This window comes from Triticum aestivum, chromosome 2D, assembly GCF_018294505.1.
Source record: "Triticum aestivum cultivar Chinese Spring chromosome 2D, IWGSC CS RefSeq v2.1, whole genome shotgun sequence".
Lineage (NCBI taxonomy): Eukaryota > Viridiplantae > Streptophyta > Magnoliopsida > Poales > Poaceae > Triticum > Triticum aestivum.
Genome location: NC_057799.1, coordinates 73,360,759 through 73,367,813, shown reverse-complemented (window position 1 = coordinate 73,367,813; position 7,055 = coordinate 73,360,759).

The following is a 7,055-nucleotide window of genomic DNA, read 5'->3' as shown; positions in this document are numbered from 1 at the left end:
CGCGCGCCCCCTAGCTTCTTCCCCACGCGCGCCCGAACACCGCGCCGCGGAGCTCGTCGCCGGCGGGTCTCCGGTGACCTTATGGTCACGGGCTCAAGCCCGTTGCACTCCCCACCTCACGTAGATGCCCCCCAGCCCCTCCGCTTGCTCGATAGCCCGCCGTAGCCTCGTTTCCGTCGAGCACCCGTGCGCGCCGCCGCCTCCGCCGCTCGCCGGCGCCGATTCCGGCCAAGTCCGGCGAAGCCCCGGCCACCCCTGGATGCGGCGCTGCGAGCCCTTTCGAATGGACCTAGCCCCGCTCCTCCCCGAGCCCCGTAGCGCGATTCCGGCCAACTCCGGCGAGGGGCCGCCGCTGTTTTGGTCGCCGGAGTTGCTCCGGCGCCGGCCGCCGACGTGGCTGGCCTGGCCCCCCCCCAAGTGCCACTGCCAGTGGGTCCGTGGGCCCCGTTGACTGGGTCCACCCAGTCAACGTGCTGACTGGGCAGGCCCAGCCACTGACATGCGGGCCCCGCCGCAAAAAGAAAAAAAAAGAAAAGGAAAATGTTTTATAAATAAAAATAATTAATTAATCTAATCACTCACTGACAGGTGGGCCCAGTAGTTAATTAACTAAAAATTAATTAGTTTAATCTTCTGTTAACCCACTGTCTATGACAGGTGGGTCCCCCCGTGTCAGTTTTGACCAGTCAACCCGGACTGTTGACCGCTGACGTCGCTCATACGTCATGCTGACGTCATATCCCTTTTTTCTGTTAATTATATAATTCCAGAAATTCAAATAAACTTTGAAAATTCATATCTTTTAAACCGTAACTCGGATGAAAATGTTTTCTATATGAAAGTTGCTCAGAACGACGAGACGAATCCGAATACGCAGTCCGTTCGTCCACCACACCTCCCTAACCTATCGAACTAGCAACTTTCCCCCTCCGGTCCGTCTGTCCGAAAACGCGAAACATCGGGAATACCTCCCGGATGTTCCCCCCCTTCGCCGGTACCACCTACTGTCGTGTTAGGACACAACTAGCACCGTTCATTGTCATGTCACGCATCGTCATGCTTATGTTTGCATTGTATTTACTGTTTCTTCCCCCTCTTCTCTCCGGTAGACTACGAGACCGACACTGCTGCTGTCCAGTTCGACTACGGAGTTGACGACCCCTCCTACTTGCCAGAGCAACCAGGCAAGCCCCCCCTTGATCACCTGATATCGCCTATTCTTCTCTAGACTGCTTGCATTAGAGTAGTGTAGCATGTTACTGCTTTTCGATATCCTATCCTGATGCATAGCCTATCCTTGCTACTACTGTTGTTACCTTTACCTGCAACCCTACATGCTTAGTATAGGATGCTAGATTTCCATCAGTGGCCCTACATTCTTGTCCGTCTGCTGTGCTATACTATCGGGCCGTGATCACCTGGGCGGTGATCACGGGTATATACTTATATACTACATACATGACACATGTGATGACTAAAGTCGGGTCGGCTCGTAGGAGTACCCGCAAGTGGATCTTTGTGGCGGAGTGACAGGGCAGGTTGAGACCACCCAGGTGAGAGGTGGGCCTGGCCCTGGTCGGCGTTCGCGGATACTTAACACGCTTAACGAGATCTTGGTATTTGATCTGAGTCTGGCCATTTGGTCTATACGCACTAGCCATCTACGCGGGAGTAGTTATGGGTATCCTGGCGTCGTGGTATCAGCCGAAGCCTTCTTGACGTCAGCGACTGAGTGGCGCGCGCCGGATTGGACTGGAACGCCACTAGGCTAGGTCTGCTTCCGGCCGCGTACGCAACGTGCAGGTGTGCATAGGGCGATGGGCCCAGACCCCTGCGCGCATAGGGTTAGACCGGCGTGCTGACCGCTCTGTTGTGCTTAGGTGGGGCTGCGATGCGTTGATCTTACGAGGCCGGGCATGACCCAGAAAATTGTGTCCGGCCAAATGGGATCGAGCGTGTTGGGTTATGTGGTGCACCCCTGCAGGGAAGTTTATCTATTCGAATAGCCGTGTCCCTCGGTAAAAGGACGACCCGGAGTTGTACCTTGACCTTATGACAACTAGAACTGGATACTGAATATAATACACCCTTCCAAGTGCCAGATACAACCCGGTGATCGCTCTCTAACAGGGCGATGAGGAGGGGATCGCCGGGTAGGATTATGCTATGCGATGCTACTTGGAGGACTTCAATCTACTCTCTTCTACATGCTGCAAGATGGAGATGACCAGAAGCGTAGTCTTCGACAGGACTAGCTATCCCCCTTTTATTCTGGCATTCTGCAGTTCAGTCCACTGATATGCCCCTTTACACATATACCCATGCATATGTAGTATAGCTCCTTGCTTGCGAGTACTTTGGATGAGTACTCACGGTTGCTTCTCTCCCTCTTTTCCCCCTTTTCTTTTCTATCTGGTTGTCACAACCAGATGCTGGAGTCCAGGAGCCAGACGCCACCGTCGACGACGACACCTACGACACTGGAGGTGCCTACTACTACGTGCAGGCCGCTGACGACGACCAGGAGTAGTTAGGAGGATCCCAGGCAGGAGGCCTGCGCCTCGTTCGATCTGTATCCCAGTTTGTGCTAGCCTTCTTAAGGCAGACTTGTTTAACTTATGTCTGTACTCAGATATTGTTGCTTCCGCTGACTCGTCTGTGATCGAGCACTTGTATTCGAGCCCTCGAGGCCCCTGGCTTGTATTATGATGCTTGTATGACTTATTTATGTTTTAGAGTAACATAAAGTAAAGTATTAGTAGTGTTATCAACCTCGGCCAGAGATCCTTTCTCGACTGCCTGCGAGAAAGCAATCCCAGAGCCATACTATCCATTTCTCATATCCATGTCTCATCTCAAGTATCCAGTTCTAGTTGTATCGATCGGGATACAACTCCAAGTGTCCGTTACCGTACGACAGGCTATCGATAGATGTTTTCTTCCTTGCAGGGGCGCACCAAATTACCCACCACGCTCGATTAACTCCGGCCGGACACACTTTCCTGGGTCATGCCCGGCCTTGGCCAAACAATACACTGCAACCCGACCTAGGCTTCATAGAGAGGTCAGCACGCTGGACTAAACCTATGCCCCCAGGGGTCATGGGCCATCTCCCCGGGAACTCCTCCACGTTGCGTACACGGCCGGTGAGCAGACCTAGCTACCTCCTTCAAAAAGGCAGGTGCTTACGCAGTCCAACCTGGGGCGCGCCGCTCAGTCACTGGCGTCTATTAAGCTTTGGCTGATGTATACGACGCAGAACGCCCATACTATGCCCACGTGATGGTTAGTGCTATCAGGCCAGAGGCCCCTTGGATCAAATATCCAAATCGTAGTGGATTAGGAATGCGCGGTAACAAGCAGAGACTCACGAAAGATGTGACCCCATTGCCCCGTCTCGAGGACTTGCGGCAAGGGCTAGGAATGCCCGGCCATGCCTCGTAATTATCTTGCAGGCACCCTCCAGGTCAACCCGTCTCCACATCACTTGCAATTAAGCTCGCGCGGGTACCCCTCAGGGCCGACCCGTCTTTCCAAGTAACAGTGGTAAGGTCCAAGTATCCATGTGTCCAAACATCAAGGGGAAAACCCGAGGAATCACCCCCGGTGAATTCCACTTGATGTAATCATCAAGGTGAACGTAAGAGGAACCACCCCCGAGGTTCACACTTGAGGGGTTGCACGACAGAGTTGTATCGGAAGTGGTTAAGGCGGAATCACCCTCGATGACCACGACCGAATAGCTATACTACAGGGTTAACATCAGAAGTGCTGTGGAGGTCTCACCCTCGGCACTCGATAGTAACCCAGTAGTGTCGAGCAACTAAGGGAAAAGTGATGTGCGGTGTCGGGGCCTGGTCTTCGATCCCATTGATCGGGTCTTCAATGATGAAGCAGGGGCAACAAGGACAAGGTGGGGGCCACTGATGGATCACTAACCAACCTATACTAAGCAGTTTAGGATGAGCAGGTAGGTAACAATAAGCAGGTTACAAAAGCAGGCTATGCATCAGAATAGGAGCAAACAATAACAGTAGCAAAATCTAATGCAAGCATGAGAGACTGGAATGGGCGATATCGGGATGATCAAAGGGGGGGGGCTTGCCTAGTTTCTCTGGCAAGGAGGGGTCGTCGTCGACGTAGATGATCACAGGGGCGGCATCGGTCTCGGGGTCTACCGAAGAGAAGAGGGGGAAGAAACAGTAAATATAAAGCAAACATAGCATCACAAAGCAAGACATGACGATAAGCAGAACTAGGGTCGACCTAACGTAGTACTATACATTGTAGACGGAGGGGATAAACATCCGAATGAATTCCAGGCGTTAGGCGGATTTTGGAGAGAGGAAAAGAGGGGGCAAGTTCCATGTTCAACATGCTAGGGGCATGTGACAGATGAACGGACCGCGTAATCGGATTCATTGGATTTTTTTGAGCAACTTTCATATAGAAAACATTTTCATCCGAGCTACGGTTTTTTCTATGAATTTTCAAAGTTTCTAGCACTTTCTGGATTTATATAAGTTAACAGCAATTTCCAGAAATGGAATATGACGTCAACATGATGTCAGGGTGATGTAAGCAGTCATCTGACCCGCTGACTGGTCAAACTGACCAGCAAGTCCTACCTGTCATAGACAGTGGCCTTAATAGAGTTTAGTTTCAACTAATCTAACTAATTAGACAACGGGGGCCCACTGTCAGTGAGTAATCAGTTTAAATTTAATTAAATTAACTAATTTAATTAGTGTTAGGTGCGGGGCCCACCAGTCAGTGACTGGTGGTCGCCCAGTCAGCGAGGTTGACCGGGTCAACTTGGTCAGGGGGGCGAGCGGGGGCCACTGGGGCCACCGGTCAGTGACCCAGGGTGGTGGCCCCGGGCGGCCACGTCAGCGGTGGCGGTGGCGCGCTGGCGGCGGATATTACAACGGCGGCGACGCGCCGGAGTCGGCCGGAAAAAGGCCACAGAGGGCCTCCAGGCCGGCGGTTTGGACCTACAGGTGCGTGCTGGCATCGCGCACGCGATGGTGAGGACGGCCGGCGCCGGGGATGGTCTGAGCATCGCCGGCGTCGAGGTTTGCGGTTGCCGGAGTTGGGCGAGGATGGAGTAGGCGACAGGGGGCACGAACGGAGGCGCGGGTGGGCTCTTTCGAACGTCGGGTCGACGCCGCGTCAAGTGGTGGTATTAGGCGATGCTGGGGAGGCCAGAGCTGGCCGGAGTAGCGACGGGGAGCGGCCTAGGGGGGCGGTTGGGGCTGCAGCTCGGTGTTGCGCGTCTCCTGGAGCACTCCAGTGACTTGCGCTGGGGCTCGGAAGCGCGTACGATGCGCGGGCGGCAGCCATGGCGACGGAGCGCGCTAGAGCGTGAAAGAGAGGGAAGGGAGCGACATGGAGTAGCAGAAGCGGCGAAGCGGGGCGACGGTGCTCGTCGGAGCCGAGAACGATGACTTGGTCGGGGCGGTGCTATAGCGGGCTTCGGCTCGAGCGGGTGATCGGGGTCGCAGTAGTGGACGTCGACGGCGCGTCTGAACACGGTGGCTCGTCGAGGAGGGGCCGGTGGCTACGTGGGCGAGCAAGCGGAGGCGACGGCAGTGGCGACCATGGCGGAGAGGAGAAGCAGCAACGCGTGGGGGGGAGGGGATCTGAGAGGAGAGGCGGAGAGGGAGAGAGGCGTGGAGTGGGGGAGGGATCGAGGCACGCGCGTGGCGGCCTTATCCCCTCGCCGACGACGGCGAGTGGGTTCGGCGGGGCGACGCCCCTGTTCCGACCCCGGTCGGCGAACAGGGAAGGGGACGGGCAGGGAGGGATCTGGGCTGGCTCGGGTGGGTTAGGTGGGCCGGCCCAAGTGGGTTAGGTCCAGGGGGGTTGCTGTCTCTCTCTCACTTTTGTTTTCTCTAACAGTTTTCTTTTCCTTTTAAACTTTCTGTTTTCCAAAACTTTTCAGAACCAAAACAGTTTTATAAATTATAAAACTTACACCTAAAATATCATCATGTTTTAGGCTACTGCCACAATTAGTTTAGCAATTAAATAAAACAGGTTAGCATTTTTACAAATTAAAAAGCATTTAAACAAATGTTATAAGCACTGTTTTACCTAATTTAGTGCACTTAAACACTTTGTGAAAATGTTGGTTCACTACCAATATTAGTTATGGGATTATTTGGCACAAGATGAACATTTTAGATTTCATGACTGACAAATACGATTTTTTTTACTTTAGATTGGATTTGAATTTGAATGGTGATTTGGATCAAGTGAAGATTAGCAACAGTAATGTAATGACATGGCACCATTAACAGGGGATTACTGTAGCATGACACTGGGGGTGTTACAAATCTCCTCCACTACCAGAAATCTCGTCCCTAGATTTAAGTGGGGAAGTAAAGAGTAACTTCGGAGAACTGACCCTTATAGGGTCAATTATCTAGTGAACAATTCAGGGAATGAGGCAGAAGTATCTCTCGAGTTGAAACTTAATAACATCGAGAGCAAAGTATGAAGGTAAAATAGGAAGTTTCAAGCGAATGGACAAATTGATACCTGAACAGAGTGTGATAAAGGGGTTCAGAGCATCGGGAATAGATCATCTCTCGCAAGGTGGCTCGTGACATGATACGAAGCCAATTGCAAGAATATTTCAGAATCAAATATATATACAGGGGAGTCAGGTTCTGATCCTGTGGAACTGTGGGTTATGAGCCCACCATGTGGGTTTAAAGTAGAAAGGGGGCTGATAGTAAGGCATGTCAGATGATAGACTGTCAGCTATGTTGCCAACCACGTTGGTACCAAGGGCGAGGGACGAAGAGAACTATTTTCCTGCTCGTTGAAACGAGGCGGACCAGTAGGCAAAGTTCTCGTCCATCGGTGGTTACCGGAATGTCATCAACATTAGTAACAGGGTCGTACTGACCGAATTGTACATTGAGGCGTTTTTATAAGCAGGGAATTCTTTTTTCTTAGATCATATAGATCGCAAGAAAGGTTAAACAAGACAATGGAAAGGAAATGTGTTTAAACGCATATTTCAGGGGTATATCCTTCCCAAGGAC